The 27254-nt window shown below is 38.5% G+C and overlaps 1 long non-coding RNA gene across 17 annotated transcripts in view; it reads left to right on the plus strand.

Annotated features, from left to right (window-relative positions):
* The first annotated feature begins 270 nt into the window (after positions 1–270).
* The window catches only part of LOC110599002 (uncharacterized), a 112632-nt gene continuing 85648 nt past the window's right edge, over positions 271–27254 (plus strand). For 3 of the 17 annotated variants that reach the window (XR_013426718.1, XR_013426725.1, XR_013426723.1), the window contains exons 1-3: positions 272–561; positions 6923–6975; positions 8122–8202. This is a non-coding gene — a long non-coding RNA (uncharacterized LOC110599002). Of the gene's footprint in view, positions 562–6922; positions 6976–8121; positions 8203–9965; positions 10205–10595; positions 11009–13870; positions 14019–20971; positions 21080–27254 lie in introns of those variants that run through there. The other 14 variants (XR_013426719.1, XR_013426724.1, XR_013426721.1 and 11 more) reach the window with 10 other exon arrangements.

Here is a 27254-nt window from a genome sequence, read left to right on the forward strand (position 1 = left end):
AGTCTGGCGAGAAAGACGAGGGTACCCTGCTACTCAAAGTGATTTGCCCTGTGGGTCAGGAGTAGCAGCATTACCCAGGAGTGGGTTGGAAATTTAGAATCTCAGACGGTGCCCCAGAACTACTGAAAGAGAATGTGCATTTAAATAAGGCTTAAGAGGGGTTGAATGTCTGTGTCCTCTCAAAATTCACACGTTGAAATCCTTCCATCCAATGTAATTGTATTAGGAGATGGAGGCTTTTGGTGTGGAATAGGATTAGATGAGGCCCTTAGTGTGGAGGCCTCTTAAGAGCCTTATTTCCTTCTCAGTTCTCTAACACATGAGACTTCATCAGGACATGAGCAGTTTGCAACCCGGAAGAAGGATCTCACCAGAGTGTGGACATGCTGGCATCCTGATCTTAGACTGACAGTCTCCAGAACCATAGGAAACAAATTTAAGTTGTTTACAGACCACCGTATTGATGATATTTTATTATAGCAGCCTTCGTGGACTAAGACAGGAATCCAAGAAGCTCATTTGTATACTGATGCCTGGAAAGCAATGATTTAGTGGATCCTGGTAAGAAAGCATCTCTTTTACTTTTTCCTCCATAAGAATCAAGATATTGAAAGAATAAATTGTAACCCAGGATATATGCATTTAGAATTACCTTGGAAGTAAGAGACTCTGGTGGCCTTGACTATGAGGGGACTTTTCAGCTCAGAATCAGCTAGAGTGTACTTAGGGGCAGGAAATCTCCTGGAGTGCAATCCTTTTTCCCTCCCATTGATGACATGATTGATGACAGTGGAAAGTGAGTGGAAATTCCACCTTCAATCTCCTTCATGAACAGAGTGAGGTACTAGAGTGTGGGTGGGGAGTGCTGCCTGAGCTTGGCCTATCATTGTAATTGAATGCTTTGAGGCTGAGATGCCTAAATAGGGATTAGAAAAAAAAAAAAAAGAAAGAAAAAGTCAAGTGGGAAATATTTTCAAAGTAAGAGGAAAAAGCTCAGCCAAAAAACTTAAACAGGGAAATCTGGTTTTAGTTTCATTCATCCAAAAGCCCAAATGTGTCTTCTAAAAATAGTTTAATATTTAGATTTCAATTCATGTTCAATATTTTTATGTTGAAATGTGTCTTCTAAATATATTTCTCCTATGCAGGGTCAGATGGATATTGCAGAATCCAGTCTGTATCAAGTTGTTTGTGATTTTGACATGTTCTCTTTAATCTACCAAAGGGTAGAGATTCCCCACAGAGAAAAGTCCAATGCATCTCTGTCCAATGAGCCCTCCTCTTTCTTACAAAGAGCATTCTATAGAACATCAAAAGTCAGATTCTCCTCCTGAGCAATTGACAACCTTCAGTGCCAGGATGCCCCGTGAGGACCCACAAAATGCTTGCTGCAGGTGAAACTGTGAGGTGTGCAAGTCTTAACTCATTCTGACACCTGTCTTGCCAGTTCTTTAGTCCTCATGACCCAAGATCAGGAAAGCTAAGGTAACTTGCCTATGTGATGACTCTTGTGGGTACCAGAATGAGTATGTGAATCAGGGTCTCTGTTTCCACAAAGACTTGAGCTTGCCTCCCTGAGACATTCCTCTGACACTGTTTGTCCACTGGAGGTTAAGTGAGGTGGCTGTCCTCAAAAAGCTTAAAATCCTTATTCCAATCGTTGCTCTAGTTTTAATAGAATGGACATTTGTTTCATCCCACGTCAGCAGGATCCTGTAACCACAGGTGGACACACGCAGTAACCAAACCACAAACTCCTGAGAAAAGATTTATGGAGCTTATGCTCAGAGACAAGGAGGTTCTTTGAGTTAAAACCATCCAGTGGGAGACATTTTCAGAATCACGGGAAAGCATTCAGTCAAGAAACTTAAAACCCTTAGGATCTAAAAAGACCCTCCCATCCAAAGAGCCCAGGTCAAATTCATTGTCAATCATAGGTGTCACAGTAAGAAGCAGACATTCCAGAAGTTTCTGGATTGTATCAGTATGTGCAACTTGGCTTGTCAGGGGCACGGAGTCTCAAGACAGATAAATCTTTTATGGTCTGGGTCCTCAAGGAGTTGTTCCCAACCAGCAGCACCACACAAAAGCTTATTAGGAGTGTAGACTCTCAACTCCCACCTGAGACATACTGAGTCAGAACTGGCATTTCAACAAATCTTTAGATCACTTGTAAGCACCTCTAAGGTAGAGGAATGCTGTTTTAAGATACTGTTCACTCTGAGTACTTAAAACTGATAGACCCAGGTGATATTTGGAATCATTGTCCCTGCTTCTGATTAGCAGCATCCTCGATGTTTTAAAATCTGAATGTGAGATATTCTTACTGGGTGATGTGATTTAAAATAAAATGGCCATTGTATTTGGTGTATCTCATACATGATGTCAGTTTTCAAAGACCTAAAAAACAATACACACCCTTATAAACAACAACAACAAAATTGCATTGAAAGTGGAATCTGTGATGGGCATTGGGATCAACTGGAACTTGGAGAGGATCAAAATCATTTTATGAACATCAACTTTGTGCAGAAGCTATGTGTGTGGGGGGGGAGGTCGCCAACTGGTAGAATATCCCAGCTGCTGGATCGCCCAGCTAGAGTGTAGGGCTGGGAGAACACAATGTGGGTGGGCAGTGGAGTGCCCATGGGGCGGCCAGTGCATCAAAGGCTGGCCAGGTAGACTATAGGAAAGAATGGGGGCATTCTTTTCACTGACATGGGCTGGTTTCTCTGGTTAGATGAGTTGGAATTGATGGCCACCAGGAATTCAACATAATTAGGGCCAAGTCTCTGAATAGGAATTCTTTCACAATTTAATTCTGCCTGCAGGCTGAGGATGGGGGTGGTGGGATGGTGAAGGAGGGGAAGATTTCCACCTTACAAACCCTCTGTTCTGGGGCTGGCATGTAGTTCAGGGGCAAAGTGTCTGTCTTGCATTTCCAAAGCTCTGGGTTTCGCCCCCCAGTTACAAAAAAAGAAATAATAATAATAATAAAGAATAGAAAAGAACCCCACCGAACTCTGTTCTGAATCCTGCCAAGAGAACCCTTCTTCTGGTGCTTTTTGTTATTTTCTTCCCATTTCTGTGGACTTCAAGATGTAGAAATGCCTAGATTTTCTGAGCTTACCTGACCCAGTGTTCTGAAACCACTTTCTTTCTGTTCTATGATCCATTCTGCAATCTGCATTTGGGGTAAAATTGGGAGTTCATAACCCACTTCAATCTAATGTATGAAATGTGATATGTCAAGAGCTTTGTAATGTTGTGAACAACCAATAAAAAAATAAAAAATTAAATAAAAAAAAAAAAGAAAGTAAATCCCATACTAAAAAAAAAAAAAAAAAAAAAGAAAGAAAGTAAAGATGAAGACTACCCAGAATCGGTTCCTACCTCCACTTACCTTTTCTGTGCTTGTATTTTCCCAGCTGTGAATGGAACTAAGCATGTTCTTGCAGGTGGCCCTATTGGGTTCTGAGTATTAAATGAGTTAATATATATTAATGTGTTACTACATGCAATGTGCTTAGGACAGTACTAGGCACATAGTCAGGTTAGTTATCATTTTTATGACATCACATTTTGAACATAAACTCAGGTACTTTTTTCCCCCTATGGGGGAAAAGGAAGAGTTTGACTCCTGCTAGCCATTAGGGAATTGGGATTATGCCCCTCTCTATCCTGAATCTAAGGAATCCTAGAAAGTCCCAAAAGAAAAACCAAGTTGTTTTTTTGTTTGTTTGTTTGTTTTTTAACATGAGTGCAGACCTGGATTTTGGAATCCCTGGGATGTTCTGAGGGTGGAATAGCACACGTCAATTCTTCCACAACTAAAGTCAGGAGATTGTACTATTTTGCTGTTTATAAACAAACAAAAAGTTCTCTTGAGGGAAGGTTGTAAGTTTATTTTAGGTGGTCTCCTGATTGGCCCAGAAGGCTTAGGCTTATTATAGTTGCTTGGCTCTGTTCTGTGTAGCCTGGCAATGTGGAGTTCAGCTTGAGGTCAAGTTCTGCTGAAGTTGGCAGTGTGACATAATGTGGGCTGTTGGAGCTTGTGATAACCCCGGGGGCTTCCCTTGGAATTCACTGCTGTCCGCTCTCCAAACTGGCATTGCACCCTGAGAAGTTTATCCTGGGATTGGATGGGAATGGCAACATCAATGCCACAAAGTTAAAACAAGCTAGTACTTCAGGGAGAGAGAGCTGTTCCAGCTACAGGATAAACTAGCCTAACAGCAGAAGGCCAGGTATATGCAATGACAACATTTTCCAAATCTACACGTGTGCTGATGTCTTTGGTATTTTCTGCTTTTTGCTCATATTTAGCTGAGTCTTGCTAGGAGCCAGAGAGATACTGTTGGTATTTATGTTGAAGCCCAGAAAAGCATAGAAACCCAGAACTGTCTCCCTAAATCAGACCGTGGAACTTCACATAATCATGGACAATATTTACAAGAATCTGACAGCAGAATATCACTCAGAACTTAATCAAAATCCCACAGCTATTTTCAGAAATGAATCTGACAAAGAAATAGTATAGTCTTTTACATTAAGAATAACAACAACAACAAAAACAGCAGATAGTATATATTTTTGATTCTTAGGAAAGAAAAGGAAAGAATCCAGCATTTGGGACTGAAGTAGGAAGGTCATGAGTTCAAAGCCAGCCTCATAACTTAGCAACTTAGCGAGACCCTGTCTCTAAATGAAATTGTAAAAGAGGTGATGTGGTGATGTGGCTCAGTGGTGGAGCACCCCTGGGTTCAATCACTGGTACAAAAAAAAAAAAAAGAAAGAAAGAAAAGAAAATTAAGGAAGAACTAGTTTATACTATTGGACCATAATAAAAGGAGCACCAGAAAATAATTCTTGATTGGGACACCCATGCTGAATAATTATCTCTGAATAGAAAACTCCTCAGTTAGAACAATATGATGATTTCAATCAAGGCTTGGACTAGATGTGAAAATTTGGATAATCCAGAGCTCCCAGAGAAAGGTAAGAGAAACAAAAGAAAAAGGTCTTGCAGAAGATTTTTCTTGCTCTCACTAGACCTGTTTTTATTCTACCCCAAATCTAGGTTATCTAGATTAAATTATGCAGAGTAAAGATACTTCCAAGTAATGTAAGACATTTGCATTCTGATTTCTTATTGTTTTTTTTAAAGAGAGAGAGAGAGAGAGAATTTTTTAATATTTATTTTTCAGTTTTCAGTGGACACAAAATCTTTATTTTATTTGTATGTGGTGCTGAGGATCGAACCCAGTGCCCCACACATGCCAGGTGAGCGCGTTACCGCTTGAGCCACAACCCCAGCCCTTGTTTTTATCTTAGATTTACAAACTTTTTAAATATTAGTTATATGCATGAGCACTTACAAAAGGAAAAAAAGGGGGGGGAATGCCTTTCTATGTGCTAATGATATAGCACAGAAGGAACCTAAACTGTTCTTTAAAGTGACTCAATTACTGCCTGAAATATGGCCTAATGTTAAGTATGACAGAGTTCAAATCATTATCTTTTACATGTGTTCTCCAAATGCCATCACCTCAGTACTTTCAATTGCCGCAGGTACATTTTGCAGTCAAAACACCCAGGCAGGCTCCACAGAAGGTCATGGTGCTCAGAATCAGACATTCCAGAGAAGCAATTTGAATTCCCTCCCCAGAAATACCAAGGTTGGAGGTGGCTCCTAGCTGCACTGTAAGGACCCCCATCCCATCCTAGTATTTCTTGTCACAGACTTATGCTTTATGCTTCTGTTCCACAAGTTGTATGTCTGTGAGCTATTTTTAATTTTTCTAAAGATAGGAGAAACATAAAATAAATTACTCATAAAATCTTTGGAAAAAAAGTTCAAGTACAAACCTTTGCTGTCAAAACCTGAAATATGAATACCTAGGAATTCAACTGAACATATCCACAAGTTCTGGAAATTATATAAGGTTGTCTCCTGTGAAATACTGCGGAGATGGTAGTTTGGTAGGTAGTATACCTTGAAAGAAAAAACACAAGCTAAGCAACTCGACTTACTAGCTGAAGGATAATTTGCTCATTTGGGGCTCAAAGTAGAGGTCTTTGCTGTCAAACACCAATATGAGATCCTCATTGCTGTACAAAAAGCTGGAGACCGTCTACTAATGATCACCCACCAAACTCTATGTGAGAAGGGAACTCTGAGCATGCTATCTTCTCTGATTAAAACCATCAAGCATTCCCAGTGCTATATGGATAAAGGCCATACCTCCAACATAGCCCACAATGCTGCGCCTGGTCACATTCCTGCCTGTCTTACTAGTATCTTTGGTTACCTCTCTCTTCTGCCTTTCCTCTTTTGCAACCTTCTCCAACAACTCTCACTCCTCTTACCTCTGAGTCTTTGCACACTATTCCTTCTGCTTTGATGCTATCTCCTGTCTCCTGGGCATCAAAGCAAAAGTCTCAGGAAAGTATTCCTTCAATTTTACCCCAGAGCAGATTCCCTGCTGAACACTCCCAGTGTTGCCAGTGTCTTTCCTGGTGGCATTGTTTGTCACTATATACTTGTGTACTCAGTTTATTGCTCTCTGTTGTATTTCCAGGGTGTATATGCCTGACATGGGCTATTCAATGAATAAATGGAAAGTAAATATTATCTGACTTCCCATTCTTGGAGAGATTCTAAATTCTCTCCTTGGATCAAATCAGACCACCCCCAAGTTTGCTCTAGAGGAAAATATTCTTGGCTTTTATGGAGGTTACTATAAGAAAATTTTCAGGTAAGCATGCTTCCACCTACCATTAGGATATTCTCATCTTTCCAGGAAAGGAGGTGTGGATGGTTCTCCTGCCGAGTTTGAGATAATGAACAAGGTATGTGTAACCCAACCTTTTTCTTGAAAGTGGCCCTGTCACTTACATCTGCCCTTGTGTTTCTTCCTAGGAACAAGTTTGCAAATGTGGAGATCTACATTGACCAACACTGCCTGTGACAAGGTAGATAAAGTTCTCAAAGTTTGAGGTTTAGTATTAGGAACCCAAAATATGTGCAGGTGAAAGTTGCATTTTTCAATATTATGTTTATCAGTGACAAAAGTAATCTTTTAGTCTCTCTGCTTCAACTCGTTGATGTCAGAATCTAGCCATTTATTTGGGCTACTGTATCCCTACCAGAAACACCCTTAAGAGGTCCTCATCCACAAGCATTATAAAATAGAACGGAATCCAAATAAGATTCCCATTGCATCATTCATATCCAGAGATAGAATTCTGACTTAAAAATTCTTCTTAGAGCTTAGTGTCAGGAAAATTTCATCTTCTCCCAAAGTGCTAGTATCCTTTTCCCTCTCTGGTAAAGAAATTTGAGAACTTGGGAGTCTAGGATGCCAGGAAGTGCAAAGTCTAATTTTAAACTCAGTCAAGGCAATCAGCTAACCTCTTCAGCTAGAAGGTTTACATTTTGCTTTAATGCTTTCTAGTTTTTATTAAATAATTTAATTTTTTATTGTCAGCTATAGGTGTCTCAAGTCCTATTTGGAAAAGGATAAGTAAACCCACAATTTAAAAACATGAGATAATGTGAGTTGACAGTCAAAGAAAAACAGGATTTACTGGTGATATGTAAGAGCTGTGCTAAGAACTTTATAGGCATTGTCTTATTTGATCCTTATAATAACACAATGGGATAGTACCTTTATTACTATTCCCATTGTAAGATGGAAAAACTGAGGCATAGATGCATCCCTTTACCTAAACTCAAAGGAGACCATGTGATGGCATATGAAGATTTGAATACCTTTGCCCCAGGGGCCTAATCTCATAACTATTGTTCTGGACCATCATTGATATGAAAGAAGATTCAGCTTTAGTAACACTTACTGAAGTCTAACTGTATGAAAAGTAAAGGAACCACCATTTGACCCAGCTATCCCACTCCTTGGTCTGTACCCAAAGGACTTAAAATCAGCATACTATAGTAATGCAGCCACATCAATGTTTATAGCAGCTCAATTCACAATAGCTAAACTGTGGAAGCTACCTAGATGCCCTTCAATAGATGAATTGATAAAGAAACCTTGATAAAAATATACACAATGTAATATTACTCAGCATTAAAAGAGAATAAAATTATGGCATTTGCAGGTAAATCAATGGAGTTGGATAATATCATGCTAAGCCATATAAGCCAATCCCCAAAAATATAAAGGCCGAATGTTCTCTCTGGTAAGTGTATGCTGACCCATAACAGCGGGGACATGGGAAAAATGGAGGAGCTTTGATGGGGCAAAGGGGAGGGAGAAGTGGGGGGGAATGCATGGGGGCAGGAAAGATGGTGGAATGAGATGCACATAATTACCCTAGGTACATGTATGACTGCACATATGATGTGACGCTACATGATGTATAACCAGAGAAATGAAAAGTTGTGCTGCAATTGTGTACAATGAATCAAAATGCATTATGTTGTCAAATATATCTAATTAAAATAAATTAATTAATTTAAAAAATAAAATAAAATAATTAAAAGTTGAAAACTGAAAAAAAAGTCTTTATGTTCTAACTTATTATTTTAAGATTTAAAGATTTAAGTCTTTATTATTTAAGATTTAAGTCTTGGGCAGTCATTTGGAAAATGAAGATACTCAGGGTTATTAAGTATACTTCCTAAGTTTTTAATTGTCAAAACAGTCTTAAAAACTGACTCCCTCAAATTATCAGAATCCAAAACTTCATTTTGATATGAAAATAGCAAAAGATAAGAAAACAGACCCATTTCGTGGACTGAATCAACAACTTCTGAGTTCTGGAGGTGTGATGTAGAGTCAGGCAGACTTGAAATCTTCTTAGACTTGGTACTGGACAATATATCTTATATTATACGAGAGACACTGCTTAGGTGCAGGGGACAAAACAGAGGATAAAGCAGAGATGCTGTCCTGATATTCAAGCGGCAGAATGGGGAAAGAATGGGAAGAAAACCAGAAATAGACAAACAAACAAGTGAGCATATTATGTGTCAGTCTCTAAGCTCTATGGAAGACCACAGGGAGGGTGATGGGTACAGCAGGCCAAGGTAGGGTGATATTTACATAGATTGGTCTGGAAAGGTCTGACTGCTGAGGTGACATTGAAGCAGAGCCAGAGGACAACCAGGTGAAAAGAGGAATTCATGTTTAAGCTCCAATGTATATTAAATCTAATCAACCAAAATAGCAAATTTTTAATTCGCAACACATATTAAAAATGAATGTCTTGGACCAGGTGTGGTGGGCCTGTAATCCCAGTGGCTCAGGAGGTTGAGGCGGGTGGATTGCAAGTTTAAGGCCAACCTCAACAACTTAGCGAGGTTTTAAGCAACTTAGTGAGATGCTGTCTCAAAATAAAAAATAAAAAGGGCTGAGGATGTGGCTCAGTAATAAAGCATCCTTGAATTCAGTCCCTAATACCAAAAATAAAACAAAAATAAAGAACAGAAAATTAATCTCCTACCCAATTCAGCAGATTTTTTTCTCTACCCATTTTTTTTTTCAAATTCAAACATTATATTGTAAGTTGGATAACAAGCTTTCACTAAAAGAAGGAAGTAGGGACTTATTAAGTTAAGAAACCTTACTGTGATGATATCATAGGCTCATTTTTTTCCCCTCAGACTTTTTAAGTGTGTAGTATGTTTTAGACATAGAACAATGTAAGAGACTAGAAAGTACAAATTTTAAAAAATTATCTCTACCCTCAGGAGACTTTACAATCCAATAGACCAAGTTAAATCAATTTAACTGAAACCATAGCACAATGCATTCCTCAGAGCGGCGCCTTATATTTTTCCTCTTAGCAGTCCTTACATCACTTTCCTGGTATCTGATGAGTAGGAGTAAAACAGTAAGAAAGAAGTCGCCAAAAGGAAAACAAAAATAGAAAGTGTCTCCAGGAGGAAACCAACTATCCAGTTGCAAGATAAAAGGACCTTTTGTGCAATATCTTTCCAGATACCACTGGCCTCTGGAGACAATTGCTCTGTGTCCACCTTGAGTTTCCTGGTACCTGCGTTGGTCTAAAACCTCTTGAATCTAGCTCCAATAGTCTGCCTGGAGCTCTTGAAGTCTTCAAGTCCTGGACATATTCCAGAAAAGGGAAGTCCACAGTCAGGATCTCTGATAATTGTTTCCAAGTTGTGTGGTCCTTCTCTCTTAAAAATAATAATAATAAGAAAAATTGTTCTTTAGAATGATGCACTGTGTTATTTGTATTTCAACTCTTTATGTGATCAACTAAACCTTCCTATTTGCAATGAACCAGGCAAGCATCTGAGAGTGGCCTTCTCCCCCTCTCTCTCTCTGATGGACCATTTCTGAGGTACCCTCAGAAGGTGAAGAACTTGAAATGCATCCTGAAAGTCACATGACAAAGGTGGTGTGGACACAGCCCTAAAGATGAGGAGAGGGAGATCAGAGGAAAAGATGATATGGACAGTGGGGTGATTTTAAAGGTTCCCAAGAGAAGTATTTCTTAGGGACTTAATGAGGTATTTAGGTGTCCTTGCCTTTCTTAGATTGCTTTCTTCTTTCTTTGCTGTTTCCCAACTACATCCATCTAGGGAGTTTTTATTCTCTCCACAGAGGCTTGTGTGTAGCACGCGGGGCCCAGACATGATCTCTGCAGACTTTCCCCCAGTTTATCCCTTTCTGCCTGCAAGCGAAGCTACATTCATCCCAAGGCCTGAAGAAGCAGGATTTCTGTCCTGAGACAGAATCACTCACCCATCATTGGCAACGGCTCCTGGAATTGGCATGAAGTGGGCCTTTTCACTTTAGTACCTTGGGGACCAGACACTTTTGTATCTTTTCAACAGCATTTGGCCTCAAGGACAGGAATAGCAGGCAAAGACTTTTGAAATAAAAAAGCTTTATGTTAAGCCTTGACAATGATTCTTCTAGATAGCAGCACAAAGAAATGGAGAAAGCCTGGATTAGGAGCTCAGTGACCGGAAGTCTTTGTTTAAGTTTTTCTGGAATTCACTGCTCAATGTTGGGTAAATCAGCTCTATTTTCTACAGATGGAAAAAGAACAATGTTGGACTCTATGACTTTGGTGTATGGTGGCTGTGATTCCATAAAGGTGCTGCGTATCAAGTGTTGGTAAACTGCGTGGGGTCTTACATCTCTTGAGCAGAGAGTGACAGGCACATCAGAGGAGCACCAGGACTGGTTATCCATTATATAGAGAGAGAGACCTTCCATCTTTTGCTAAAACATGCCCAGTGTGAAAAATTTGAAAACCACCATCTCAAAACAACTACTGTTGCTATGTGGGGACCTCTCATCTAGGCCTCACTTTACAATTGTGACTTCTTCCTGAGGTTGCATGATATGTTTATAGCTGTGTGCTCTGCTAAGCTTCATATTACAAGGAATGGGACTGCATTTCAGAACAACTGTTGAGTCCAATAAGTCAGGATGATTTTGAATTTAGAATGAGGAACAACCTAGGCAGGCTACTAGCTGTAGGTCAGTACTTGCAAGTTGTTTAAAAACTCTGTACCTCAGTTTCCATGTGTGGAAAACAGAGATGCTAATACTCACCTTCTACGGTGGTAATGAAGGTTAAATGAGATAATGCATGCAAAACATTTTGCACTTAAGTGTTCAATACATGATCTAATTATCTCTTATTAATTCCCCCTGAATTTCAGTATTACATGTTATACTGGACCAAGAGAGAAAGGGAAGAATCAGATGAATTAATGAAAATTCTATTTATTGACATTTTTAAAAGTATAGCTATTTCTCTTGCCCTATACAGCTTCATATATGTGTCAGAAATAGATAGTAATCAAAAGTGGTAACTGAGAAGAGTTTAGTGGAAGGTTGTCATACAAAGGTGTGAGCAGGGAAATAACAGGGGGTGGTGTGCACCCCTGAGGCTGGCAAGAAAGGAAGTCACTGTAACCTCTAAAACTCAAAAGCAAGAGCAGAAATGGTTATAGAGCTCAACCAGAGCTCCAGGACCACCAGATAGGTGCTGTGGCTTTTTGCTTCTGGTGGCTTGTCATTGAACAGAAGGCAAAGGGCAAGGGAACCCAGGTAATAGAGTCTGCATAAGTCAGCTTCCTGGGCACAGGGGTCTGGAAGGGGCATGTAGAAAGGGTAACACATCATTGTTCCTAGGACATAAAATTCTGGGAATCACATTGGCATTGATAAATTCAGCCATCAGATGCCACTGGCAAATGGGCCGACTGTGCTTAGGGAGACAACACAGACCCAGAGGTCCTATTGCCCAAGTGTCACTGCACACTATGAGCCCTCATCCCAGGCACATCTGTGCAGCGATCTAGGCCACAATGTTAAGAGCCATCAGTCCACAGTCAAACCAGACCTCCTCAGACCAGTGGAATTTAATCGACTCAAAGAAAAAGCATTCATTGTTTTATTGCATTATATTATGCATTTTGTGCCTCCATTTATAAATAAAATAAAACCTTTTTGTCAGCTGTTCCTTTGGGTTTAAGGGAAGAAGGATGTTATTTCATGGTTAACACCCCTGGGGAAATAACAGAAGAGATGGTGATAAAGAAGTGGCCTATCTAGCCTTTATTAATATTTAATCAATTGTGATACATACTAACCTGTTAATTTACAGTTCTTCTGTTGTTCTAAGAAGGTGGCGGTGGTCTGCCTGGAGAAGACATGGACACTGGTCTGTGTGGAGTGTCAGGGACAGGCTGAGTAATAAGCAGTCAAAAAAAATTCATTTTCAGGCATAGAAGATAGCCATTTTTCTCCCTCCCTGTGCCAGGAGATAAGCTTTCCATCGTAGCCACAGATGCAAATATGACAATAATTTAGTATTAGAAAAATATATTGGGTTTGAAATTTCCTTTGCTAGCATGTTTAAATATTCCTTCCTGAAGACCTAATGTTCTTACTTAAAAAAAAAAAAAAAGCTTATAATTAGGCTTTTCAAAAGAAACTCAAATCTCTGGCAAGTTACTTTTGAATTATTAAGTCTGTTAATTTAGACAGGACGGGGAGGGGGGAGTGGAGCATTTCAGGATCTTGTTTTAATTTGATTTCTGGTTTCTGGTTTTTATTTCATCTATATATTTATGGCCAACATCAGTAGCCTCTGCCATCTGGTAACCCTGCTCCTTAATTTCCAGTTGGGGCCAAAGTAAAAGATGACAGATTTGGTAGAAAGCACAAATCGTAAAAGATAAGAGTCTTAAAAGAGGTTTCTTCCTTCTCCTGTTGCCAGGCTGCCCTCCAGGGCTGGCAGATAGGCATCAGGGATTTTGTGTGTTTTGGTGTGTGTTCAGAGATAAGGACTGCACTGCCACAGTATAGGAATGAATGGAATTTAACCGTTTTATTTATTACTTAGGTCTCAAATAACTTCGTTCCATGTTTATTAAATTTCCAAAATATTCTCTAAGTCATACTGAATTTAAACTACTTCTCTCTCTCTCTCTCTCTCTCTCTCTCTCTCTCTCTCTCTCTCCACTGAAGCTTTCTAATTGGTTACCAACTCCACAAATTCCTGTGTGTCCTTTCTTAATTTTTTCCCAGGCTCTTTGTTAAAAAGAATGATTCACTGACTCTATTTTTTTTTTAAAGGAAGTATTGGGATTCAGCATCAGCTCCTAGTCATAACTCATAAGAGCTTTTAAAAAAGCTATTATTTACCACATAATTACAAGGTGCTTAAGAACCCCACTAACATGGGCTGCTGGGCTAAGAATGTGATTCAAGGTGGGCAAACTAGTTTAATTTAAATATTTTTGTAGATTCTTTCCTCATTCCCAGGCCTCTACCCATGATTGAAACAAATGTTTATTTTAAAAGATTTAGAGCAATTTGGTTGGCTTCCTTTGACAGTATTTTTTTTTTTTTAGCTCTTTGGAATTTGCAATATCAGATGGTGGAGTATTAATATCAATACCGGAAAGTCCAACTCTACGACGTTTTATCCCTCACTAGGAGCCAGCTAGAACTTGTATCTCTTGATAAAAAGTACTTAAATAAACCCTGTTCTCAGTTTTTTCTCATGTCCAGAACCACATATGTCAAGGCAGGGATCTGTACTGGGTGCTGCTGGGGTGGGGGTGGGGTGCTATTGGATTTAACCTCCATCCTTTGGGAACCTCTTAGGGAAAGAAAAGATGAGAATGGGGTGAAGGTTTTCTGTTCTCTATGTCCAGGGAGTAAGTTCAGTTAGTGAATCAAATAAGGAGGTAAATTTTCATTAAGAAGTCAAATTCTAAACAGCCTTTCTACTTTTCTCAATATGGTGTTTTTATGAACAAGGACACAGTGAATACTAGTGGAGATCATTCCCCCAGCTACTTAGGGATTTGTGATTGTCCTGTGGATTTGCATCTAAAAATAACCCACACATTCCAATGTAATTAGAGTTGTTTGTTGTTTTTTGTTTTTAACAGCAACTTTTACTCTTCCTGCTTCCAGAAAATATTGTGGGTAGGTTTCAAGAAAATGTATGTACACAAAAAGGTTGTTAAAATAGAAAATCAAAAAGCATAGAAGAAGACAGGTTTAAAATAGTTACTGTAACTGAACATTAAATGGAATTCTGAGCTTCCTGGCAGTTTACAGAAAAGGGAAAAACAATGGGTTATATTGTTTTCAGCATCTAATGAAAGGGAACATTTCATTGCTTCAAAAGAAACTTGCTTTTTTTTTTTCCTGATTTTTATTTTTAAGAGGATTGTATCCAATGAGTCTTTATACACTTTACAGGAGAGATGGGGGGTGGCACAGGGAGAGAGAGAGAGAGAGAGAGAGAGAGAGAGAGAGAGAGAGAGAGAGAGAGAGAGGAGAACTTCATATGACTTTTTCATTCCCAAACAAAATTTGGCAACATAATCCTAAAAATAAGCCTAAAGGAAGAAAAAATACTGCTACTCAGAAGGGAAAATGAGATTGGTATATTCTTAAAAAATCTTCTCAAAACAACAGGCAGCATATCATACAAGATAAAATATCTTTAATATCTGTTTTTAACTGTATAAAGGTGTTGGTTTTGTTTGCTTTGAGTAAAAAATAATGATGTTCACTTTCTGAATCGCTGTATTTTAGAAAGTCTAAGACTTGGAATTTTAAAATAAAGGCATACAAAATGAGTTATGATAGCATGTCACAAAATATGAGTTCCTCAAATGTGCTTAATTTAATATGGAAATGAGTTGTCTCTTGTAGCTCATCAAGAGAAGTATTTTTTTGTTTGGTCTCCTTTGATTTTCAGAATGCAGTGAAATAATGAACATCATTATCCAGGATTTGTTGACATAGAACAGGAAAGTGCTATATTTATGAGTGGTCAGAGGAGCTTAGTGATCTCAGCAGCCCTCCATACCCACAGGAGAGATAATTTGGATTTCTATTCATTAAAAGTACATGATATCTAGGGATCAAGATGGTTTCCAGTGGGCTCAAGCTAAGCCCTAAGGGAAAAAATGACGAGGTCCTCCAAATTTAACTTAATTGGCATTGTGGGAAATTTTCTTTTCCACAAACCATCTCAAACTGTACACCCTGTGTAAACCAAGTACTGTTGTCGAGAGAAATAACAATGGATGTGCTTTTACACCACAGTTCCCAAGATCTGCCATCTTGTGTAACAAAGTCACTCACCAAAAGCTAACACAGAGACCTGGTGCCAGGACTGAGCCCTAAGGAAAACAAGAATTCATGAAAATATTGATGTGTTGCTTTTACTGTCATATATATTTATCTGATTCCATCATTTTCCTTTTAGGGTTGTTTTATCTACATTCACAGCTTTGTTATTTATATTTCTTTGACAAATTCCAAGAACAATCACTTTTCTAGTTCTTTGAAGTAATCTCTTAGAGCATTACAACTTCCAACATTCTCAATACTTTGCCAATTATTGAAAGATTTATTAAAGCATTTACTCTGTAAGCATTTTTTAAATACACTTAAAACGGTTTCTCCAATATTAATTTCTGTAGGCTTTTCTCCACCTCATTCTGGGGCCATTGATTACTTTCCATTGAGCCTCCTTCACTGTGTTCTGTGTATCCTAATGAAGTCTCAGGCCTTTTTCACTGAACATATCATTTTGCTAGTTTTATTGTCCAACTGTGATACTAAGTCCTGAACTCTATTATACAACACGAAGGTTCCTCATTCATTATACTCATTTATTCACTCTTCATCTATTTATTAGATATTGATCATGTGCTTGGCATGTTTGCTAAATTAATTTTAGATTTTAAAATATTCATTCAAATTAAAACTGAATCCAAAGGCAAATCCATTGCATGAGCATTGGCAGATCACCCTCTCCCTGGTGCTTCTACTGTCACCTGGAATCTTGTTCAGATTCAGCGGCAGCAACAGAAAAAAACATCACAAGCTTGACACTCACATTGACTTGAGTTTAATTTTGATGTAATAGAAATAAAGAAGGAAATTCTTTTAAAAAAATATAGTAGTAGAATTATTAGGAAGGCAAGTGTCATTGTGCATGAAAATATTTTGATGACCTCTCTGGATGTTGAATGAAACCTTAGTAGGTCAGACTATCTCTGCAGTGGCCCAGGGAAAAAACAGAGGAAAGCTAATTGCTGTGCATAAAGCCAGTTGGTTGGTTAAATGTTAGTTTTTAGCAACAGCCAATAGAGGAGTGAAGTGAAGGGTACCAGGAATTCTAGACTAAGAAGGTGGACAATATTGGCAGGAGCTTAGGGTTCATGGTGACAGTAAGAAATTACCAGGTACATAAAATGACTTAGATATTTTTTTCAAACAATATTGTATCATACACAAATAAAAATGATTTTTCTTCTGGGTGGACTGGGTTCTTCTCATTAGCCTCAAACCTTCAGAATGGCTCAAATACATTCAAATAGGCTTGCATTGAACAGAATTTTATAGAACCAATGAAAAAGCGTAGAGTAGAGAGGAAAGGGTAGAGTAGAGAGGAAAGAGGCGACCAATAACAGAAGACAAGATCTGAATGATCAAGAATTAAGTAGAAACAGGAAATTAGAAGAATGGATAACTGGGACAAATGCTAAATCTTCAAGTTTGCAGATGCTGAATTCCTCTTACACGTGGAGGGTAAGGTTTGCTAGTCATCTGTATTTAAATTTTAAAAGAAGACTGACCTTAAATGTTTGAAAATTTGCAAGGCCCCAAGGATGATTTGGTTTCCTTGTCCATAAAAATGGGCATGAAACCTTAAGGAAATTCAAAGGATTAAATGAAATTTTATTGATTCATTGCTATCAATAAACAACAATAAGCCATCAATAAATAAGTTTATCCTTCGTTAAGATATATTCTAAAATCTTCACATAAAGAAAGCCCAAATAGTGACTGACATCTACAGTATTGTTAATATTTATTATTTGGATAATGCCTGAGGAGCGGAAAAAAAAAAAAACAGTTCAGTGTAGCCTGCCCTATTGATGTCTGTGATTCTACCAACATTTATATATTTAGGTAATTTTGAAATTTAGCAGTGATGTATTAAAAATGGCCCCAAATTCTTCTGTACACCTCCCATAGGGAACAGGGGGCATCTGTTTCCTCCCTTTGAATTAGGATAGGCCTGTGGCTGCTTTGAGAAACATAATATGGTAGAAAGGATGCTATATCAGTTTCCTGGTCCAGGTGGTAAGAGACTGGTAATTTCTATTTCCTGTCTCTTGGACACTTGCTCTTGAATCTCTGAGTTGCCACATAAGAAATACAACTAGCCTGAGATGGCCATAGTGTGAAGAAGTCCAACCTTGCCATTTTGGGGACACACACACACACACACACACACACACACACACAGAGAGAGAGAGAAAGAGAGAGAGAGACAGACAGACAGAGATCCCCTTCTATTTCTCAACTGTTCTATTCCCCAGTCATGTAAGTCTTCCAATTTGAACTAGTAAGCCATTCCATATGTTCTGCTTGAGTTTATGACCCATCAATTCATGGTTATAATTAATAATAATAATTAATTAATTATAATTTTTAGGCTATTTAACATTGAAGGTCATTTGTTATATAGCAATACATAACCAGGACTTAAATGTTTAAATTTTAATTTCTAGTATGCCTAACTTTAATTTTCAGTATTGCTTTTAGTTACCTTCAGGATTCGGTGGATACTAAATCTAACTTTAATAGCTATTTCAATTTTTAAAAAAATGTTTATGAAGTAATCAGATAGGAAGTCCATTTGAAGGAACATGAGTTGATTATGGAACTAATAAGAATTTTTCGGATAAAGAGACATACAAGGAGCTAGGAATGTAGCTCAGTGCTAGAGAATGTGCTTAGCATGCATGAAGCCCTGGGTTCAATATCAGCACCAAACAAACAAAAGACTTGCAGTTCAAAATCTATGCATTATATATGTGTAGCCTTAGAAAAAATCACTTAAAATAAGAATTTCAGGCTTTTCAACAGAATCACTAAGATTAAATGAAAATAATCTGCCTCAAGTGGCCTGCATAGAATAAGTGTTCTGTGGAAGTTATCTATTATCATTATTATGATTCATGTCAAGTACAAACGTTAATAAAATTATGAGTTCAAGTGTATGTTTGATCATGCTTTAGAAAACAATATCTAAATCATTTCATGCCTTTTCTACATGTTTTTCATCCTCATACAATAAAAAGATGTCAGTCTATATTCCAGTACATTCAGCTGTATGGAAATGCCATCTCTTCAGAAGCCGCTTTATGATGTCTATAATATAAACATGACTGTGGGACTTATCTCTTCTGTGAGTCTACCATAAAGAGGAAGGAAAAAACTACTTTCATCAGCTCCTTTCTTCCTTCTATTTTTATCTGTCATGACCAGTGTCCTTTCTTATCCTAACATCTCAGCTCAATTTTGCAAACATGTTTCTTTTTTTAACCAGGGTAGTCCATAGATTTTTAGGACACAATGGAGGGTGACATTTCCTCTCTCTCACACACACAAAAAAGGCCATCAAATAAGGACGATCAAATACAGACTGTGCAGGCTTTCATGTGGCATCCTTTGGGGGAGGGGGATTTGGCAGGACAGAGAGTCTCTATCAACCCTTTGAACAGAGTCAAATGCTTTGTTTTGGAAAAGCTTTAGAAATCTTGCTATTGGCACAAATAAAGCAATGAACAGAATATTCTTCCTCCTTCATTTTCTAGACTGGAGATGGTGCTCTAAAGGGGCACCCCCAAGTCCCTTTGGGCAGATGTTGGGATCAGTATGAGACAATGCATTGTTTCAAGCGTTGATGTGGAGAATATCTGCCTTCTTCCCCAATTTCCACTCTATATGCATCTGTCTTTTGGGAGGCAGCAGGGGGGGGGATAACCAGGCATTAAACTTAGGGGCACTCAACCACTGAGCCACATCCCCAGCCCTATTTTGTATTTTATTTAGAGACAGGATCTCACCCAGTTGCTTTGCTCCTTGCTTTTGCTGAGGCTGGCTTTGAACTCGTGATCCTCCTATCTTAGCCTCCTGAGCCACTAGGATTACAGGCGTGTGCCACTGAGACTGGCTATATGCATCCTTAAAGCCATGTCTTCATGGAGGAAGGCAACCTTCTCCAGGTAATGTGGAGGGCTTTTCTTTTGTCAGAGATCTACACATTCCTGTGATCCTCTGCTAAAACCTTCAAATCCACAAAGTCCTGCACACCCAAGCGTGGAAACTAGAGTATGTCTAAGGTATGGCTTACAATAGGTTAGGTCTTAGTGAATATCAATTCTCTTTTTACCTACTCTGAGCCTTTCCTGATACACCTTTCAACTCATTTTAACCTCACGGGTGAAAGTGTGAAAACTCTGCAGGCAGAAAGACTGAGTTTGTGTCCCAGAATTAGCACTCTGCTTGCTACATAAATGCTCGAACTTCTAGTTCTTGCATCTGTAGAATAAGGAAATTATAAGAAAAAAGTGAAATGATGCATATAAATTTCTAGACACAATATCAGGCGTACATTATGTATTCAATCAACATTAGCTAAAAGTTAGTCATTAGACATTATTGATTCCACTTGAAATATGAGAAATGGACTCAGAAAGTCCCAGTAGCTCACCCAGGTCATACATCTAGCTGCGAATGAGGGGAATCTGGGTGATGTTTTGGGATCTGGAATCTATTGACAAAATAGCCAGACCAAGTTGTGTCTCTGCCCTTCAACTGGAATAGAAAGTGCTCCCTTCAAGACCTCAAAACCTGGGAATTGATATTTATTTTTGCTTTATTCTCTTCTTCCATCTTTCCTAAGTGCCACGTAACCTCCCTGCTTACTAATGGGATCCCAATCTGTCAGCTCAGAGGAAGAAAGTTTCACCTTGAAGGTAGTTCAGCATGGAATATTCAATGATATGCTGACTCTTTCTCCTGTCTTCTTAACAAATTGAACAGGGTTGGTAAGATAAAAGTTGGCCAACACAAGACGGAACCATTTGTACTTCACATCATCCCATGTTGACTTTTGTGAATCCAATTTCTGGGAGTCCTTGATTGCATAAAGAAAAAGGACTCATCCTGAATGTCCATCAAATGCCTTGGAAAACAACAGGAATGGGTTGAAACACACATGAGTCAGAAACATCCGGATTCCATTTCCAGGGAATTATCCAGAGATTTCAACATTTAGAAGAAGGGAGGATTGGCAGCAGGCATTGTGAGTTTCATAAAAAGCTTCCCAACCAATTAGATGATGGCCCTTGCCTTGCCCCCAAATAACTCATTAACTAGTGTCAACTAGACCCAGGTGATTGGGCCATAATTGTTTCAAGTCAACAATTTATCACTCAAGTCCTTGTCCCTACTGGTGGTTGGCATGCAATAATGGGAAAAGGACCTCCTCTCCCCTGGGAGGCAGCTCAGAGTCTCATTAGACTTAAGTGCAGGGCCCCTATTAGTTCCCTGAAGGTGTCTTTTGTTGATCTTGCTCTTTTAAGACAAAAATTATCTTGGAACAAATTTTCTTCTATTTTTAGGTACCTTGTTGATTGTGAAACTGGAGTCTCCGGGGTTTGTTTCATAAACATACCAGAGACTGTCTCAAGAGACCAATGGACTAACATTCTTGCCATGGGCAGTTTATGGTGAGCTCAAAGGAATCTTGAAGAATCTGACCTCTGTGGGGATGTTTGGAAGGAAAAGGGTAGAATGTAGAACTAACCTAGGAGTCTATGGACTCTGTGAATGTCCCTCTGATGGTTTTTATTCTCAGAAATCCAGGAAGGTATGGGTAGCAGGAAGTACAGATCTTCGTAAGGTACATAAGCCCACCTGCAGACAAGGCTCTGGTTCTATGAGCCTCCTGAATGTGGGGCCTGCTACTCCTCTGATTCCAGGTTCTCACTCTATTGTGCCTTCAGAGATCCTTGTAGGAGGTTAGAGCTGCTTGACCAGCCACCATGGTCCTCCTACCAAAAGGAGAAGGCAGACAAATAAGGTCAAAATGGGGTCTCTCCACAGTTCCCATTCATATCTCTCTTAAAGATGTCACATCTTCAGCTTCATTTCTTCTACCCTTGCTCAGCCCGTGATTCAAGGGAATCAGCATAGAGCTTGTCTTTCATCCATGCACAGATTAAGTTGCAGTGGTCCATAGAGGAAGCCCCAATTTAGCTCCTGCTTTGTAGGGGCTCAAGCCAAGTGTGACTATTTCATTCTCTTGGCATATACTGTGAGCTCAGACTGTGCTATAATTTATAGGCAAAACTCCTGCCTTCTCTCCAAATCTTAAAGCTCAAGCTTGGTTCCCTGTCAGCTCCGCATACCAGGATAAGCATGCTTATCTTGGAAAGATTCCAACTTGGAAAAGTCAGTGCTCACTCTGACACCCCAATACAATGTATGTTAGAAGAAGGAGCCATGTCCTCTGATCCTGAAATCCTTTCTTTGGCGATCACCCTGTGTGGCAGAAGAAAACAGGCTGTCCAGATGACCAGAACTGCATTGGAGAGCATGCTGCTTTAAAGATGAAAACTCCAACTTGCTATTGGATCCCCTGTTACACTTCCACAGTCAGCTGCCTTTCAAGATGAAGCATTGAAGCTTAAAGGCAAATCTGCGAGTTAGAGCATGATAAAAACTTTGAATAAAACCTAGAGATGACAACTTTAATTATTAGGAGGATGCGTCACTTTTACATTCAACATTACTTAAATCCAATTACAACCACCCAGCATACAGTGCTTTCCTTCAAAGCTATTTCCACAAGGTAACGCTCATCAAAAGAAAGGAGAGGCCACCTGCCCTCAGCTGAGACTCGGCCCTACTCTGTTCTATGCATCACAACCATGAAGGTACTCAGAACAAGTATTCTTATTGACTGTCCCCAGTAGTCTTTTCTTGGATGTGATAGTAGTAGAACAAAGAGGATGATATTTTATAAAATCTGCTTCATTATACTTCCAAAATCATCGATGTTTGATACACCCGTGAAGCAAAGATATCCCTTATTAAAAGAGTGCAAGTAGAGAAAGAAAAACAAAGGGAAACTTTTCTTCCCTGAGTGGTGCAAAATTCTTCTCTTCTTTCATTTGAGGATAAATTGGATACTAGATGGAGGGTTGAGTAGGCATGGTTAGCAGTGATTTTAGTTATATCTTCTTTTTAAGGTAGGAAGTAGGGAAGCAATACCTGACTAAAGTAGGTAATAGTAAGAGACCTCAGATTCTTCTTTTCATTCTACCTTACTTTTGCTGATAATTATAACTCAACCAGAGCAATCTTTCTGAGCATGCATCACTATCATGTAGTAATTAGTTTCAGGGTCAATACTCAGTACCTGCCATTTTTAAAACTTCTTTAAGGCTTTGAACAACCATAAAATTAGAGAAATATTAACTTGTTGAATATGACAAGCCCAGTTTTACCTGAATATCCCACTTTGGGTTAGGAGCAGCTCCTTTTTTTTCCCAAGTGTCCACTAGAGACCTTCCTCTCCAACCAGGAGAGAATTTAGTCAAATGTCCCCTAGTGGCCTTAAGGGGTTACTGCAATTTCCCTAAAATACATTTAATCCATCACAGGTCTCTGAACTCAATAGATTCCCAGTATATTTATTAAGGATAATGCACTTTTTACACAACAAAGAAAATAAATGCACCTGGAATTGGTACATTGCATTGATTTAGCAGTATCACTAGGAGGAGCCCTTGCTTCTTAATAACATAAAAAGTCAGTGATTATTGAATTCAAGAATAACTTTAAAAATATATATATATATATAAATTAATTTTGAGCAAACCACTATCAAAATAATAAATTTATAACCTTGCTTGTTCTAGAAAGATTTTATGGCAGTTATTAGAATACTTAAGATAGAGAAAGATGTGAAAGCAAAACCAAGAAGGATATAAATTGAAGTTTCTTTTTCTCTCTCTTACCTTTTCTCTCCTTCCAATGGATAACATGCCTTCCTGTTTTAAAAATTTCTCTCTGGGGTTATAATTTTACTACTTATTTCATGAATTTATTGAGTGTCAACAGATTTACCTCAGAAACGAGGCACACAATTATGAATGTTCTTCTCTACTACCCATTTAAAACACTTCCCTGTTAAAAAGGAAATAATGACATTAAGCTTCATAGTGCTCGAAAAACTATATGGTACAACAAATTACAAACAAAGAAACAAAGCATAGCAACAAAACCCAAAGTAGCCTTCATTTCTTCTTCATGTCACACATGTTAAACAGAAACATGGAGGCCGTTGTTTTGGATCAAGCTTTTACCTGAGGCCCCAACAGACCAAATCAAAGCAAAACAGAGTTCCTCTTACTAAATGCTATACCATCAAATTGAAAGGAAGAAAATACATTTCCAAAATAGACCACTTTTTCATGGAAACAGGAGATTCCAGTCTACCAGTCTACCTGAGTCAGCATAATAAAGAAGTCCCCCTGCATTAACCCTTACAAAAAAGTAACTTTAGTAGCCTGATATTAACCAATAACCTAGCTTCTTTTTTTCCTATTGTTCTGTTCCCTTGCTGCCATCTTACAACACCCACTGTTCTGCTATTGCCCAGTGGAGACACTCATTTCATTTTCTAGAGTGGAGTCTGCCCCAGTGCATGAATCACAAGTAGAAGCCACTTAAATCCATAACGAAATTTACTGTGATTTTGTCTTTTGACACAAAAATATTAGGAAACCTTAAGCTCATACTTAGTCGAAGTTAGGCTAAAGATGAAATGAGATCCCCCTTTCACCTCTTCTTTCCAGTAACTCATGTATTGAGCAAGGATATAAATCCATATTTTTCATTTTTCAAAAAGAAAATCACAAGAACAGCACTCAAACCCAGAATAACAAGAAAGAGAGGATGAAAGTCAAATCAAGGGTTTAAGAAGCCTTTGTGAGCCTGTATTCCTAGGTTCTCTGCAGTTTTCCTTTTAATCAAGCAAACCCATCTCTTTACAACTTTTTACTTTGACCCCAGATTTTCTGATTCCAGATTACAGGCAGCCTTTCTGACTCCTATGTTGTTTTTTTTTTTTAGTCCCTCTTAAAAACTTTGATTATGCACAGTGCTAGAAGACTCGTTGACTTTTCCATGTCTCTTAAAACAATTGTCTCTTTCCAGAAATGGGTATTTCTGTTCTTTGGTATGACACTACTGGATTCTCTCAGCTTGCTTCTTGTGAGTGTCCAATGGAGAGCAAAAGTTGCATTTTGTCAGTTCACTTTTTTTCTCCACCTTTCTCCTCTTTTCCATATATCTGTGTGACTTACAGCCCACAGATTTGAGACCAATAGTACAATCTGTGCCTAGGCACAAATCCTAGAGGTTGTAGAGGGCATAAGATGCATCTCTTTGGCCAGAGAACTGAGGACTGTGATCCTTGCAGTTTTTTTTTTTTTTTTTTAAGTTCCTCTTGGGGTCTTCAGCATTTTTTTGAAGAGCTATTTTCTTTTTTTTTCCTCTATATATACGTTTATTTGCTACTGGAAATTAAAACAGCACATCAAAATTTCTTTTTATTGCAACTCAAATTTTTGAAAACCAGAAAATCTAATTATCTACTCTAATTATTACACTCTAATCAAACTATCCAATATTCTCTTTACATCTCTTCCAGTTCCTGAGTTTTATTTCAGATTTCAGGCTTTTAAAATCTCATGGAAGACTTAAGACCTATTGGTACTTCTTTGAGTCAAACAGAAAAGTAAAACTAAAGTATATTGAATCATTTATGCACATTTTAACTGCTCAGATTCCTTATAAAGTACTGGCATTATGGCATGAAGGGATCCCTAACACCAAAAAAAAAAAAAAAAGATAAAAAGGATGCAAAAGAATAAAGACATCACAGAACTCATAATAAGCTATTCAGAATCATTGGTATGCAGTCTAAGCATAGAAAAGTGTGCCTAAAACTACCATCATGAAGAACAAGTACAATTTATGCCTATATTGACTCTGTGTCCTAATCATACCCTATTCTAGCATTCTCAGAAGGATCCCATCCATGATATACGCAAAAACTGCAGGTACATTTGAATGGTACACTTCGTGATTCACTCTGAACTTCCTTAAGATTGTTCTCTTTTTCTTGTTTTTGAAGACTTAGGAGATATCTCCATTTTTCCACAAGCTCTCTCCGTGCAGATAACAATGTGAAGAGCTATTTTCTTTTATTCATTTTGTAAGGAACAAGAAACAGGTTTTGATGCTAACGGAATTTTTAGATGATGGTCAGCTTAATTAAATTTACTGACCCTACTCACAGGGATGACATGTTGGATAAAAATACACACACACACACACACACACACACACAGCTAGGTCACATGAGACCCAGAAAACTTTGCTTCAGTTTCTAAAAATGTTACCTCTGTTAGAACTCAACTCTTGAGTCTCTCTAAGTCCATCTGAAAGGCAGACAAAATCAATTAGCAACCCTTTCGGCCTCTGGCAAAAAAGGAATTTCTGCAAGAATGCCTTCCAGAAGCAATCGGTTGTTTGACTCTTGGCTGTTTGGCTGTGTGAAGGCTTTAGACACAACTTTTGGGCTTCCCCAGGGGACAGGAACTGGCTCCATCCTGTCTCTCCTCCACCTTTGTCGGCTCAGTTCTACACCCCCAGGGTGAAGACCATTGCCTGTCCCTATTTGGGGTCAGCTGTCAGAAGACAGATCTGTTTAATATTTAGCTTTGAAGGAAATTGGCTGAATCAAAGATGAAAGGGTTCAGCTCCAAGTGATGGGGAAAAAACAAAAACAAGTCTCAATTGTTTCAATATTTCCATAGAAAAAATAAAAAGATAAAGATAAAGCCAATGCAGGTGAGAGAGAGAGAGAGAGAGAGAGAGAGAGAGAGAGAGAGAGAGAGAGAGAGAGAGAGAGATCTCCAAAAGGCCCAAATACCACATCAAGCTGGTAGCATATCTACTATTTAGAAACACAAATGATATTTAGCTCCTAATGCCAGTTCTAGAACAGAGCTTCTCAGTCTTAATGTGCTTGTGAACCACTTGGGAATGTTATAAAAAAAATTGGAGATTCTCATCCAGTGGAACGTGTGGTTCCACATTTCTACCAAGACCCCAGGAGCTTTTGATGCTACTGTCTCTAGGGAACAGTCTAGAGCATATCTGCTTCCTGCATAGCAAATGCACTCAGAAACCTCAGCTTGCACATTGGTACCTGTTTAAAGACATGCATACAAAGAGACAAAGGGTAAAACTGCACATGTGAGTATAATAAAGTAGGAAAGCAAAATTAAATATATATATATATATATATATATATATATATATATATATTGTAAGTTTTTTAAGAGGTGGAAATTTAGTGGGGATGGGGTGGAGAACAAATTCACTATGCTTTCACTTATCTAACATACTTACTTCTCAAGATGGGGCATTTTTATTGTGAAGCAAATTGAAATAGATACTGATTTTGTTAAAATGTTAAACAACTGCCTATTCTCACCCCCACCCACAGGAGCAAATAACAAGCATTTTAAATGTAAAGTGATTTTCTGTATAATTAATTACTAAACCCAATGCCAATTTGCAAGAAAATAAGAATCTCAGAAAACAAACCCACAACCTACAGCCCAGAAAAATACATAGTTGTGTACAATTTTCAGAGAAAGAAGAAAGGTAAGTCCATAGACACAGGGCAAGCTGCTTGAAATTTCAGAACCACTTTGGCCATTCTTCGCTGAAGTGCAATGAACTTGTCAGTTCTAGCCTAAGACTTCAGGTTTCACTGCACCCTGACTCCAACCCTTTGCTAGCCCTGACATCTCCAAGTTC

Source organism: Ictidomys tridecemlineatus, chromosome 10, assembly GCF_052094955.1.
Source record: "Ictidomys tridecemlineatus isolate mIctTri1 chromosome 10, mIctTri1.hap1, whole genome shotgun sequence".
NCBI lineage: Eukaryota > Metazoa > Chordata > Mammalia > Rodentia > Sciuridae > Ictidomys > Ictidomys tridecemlineatus.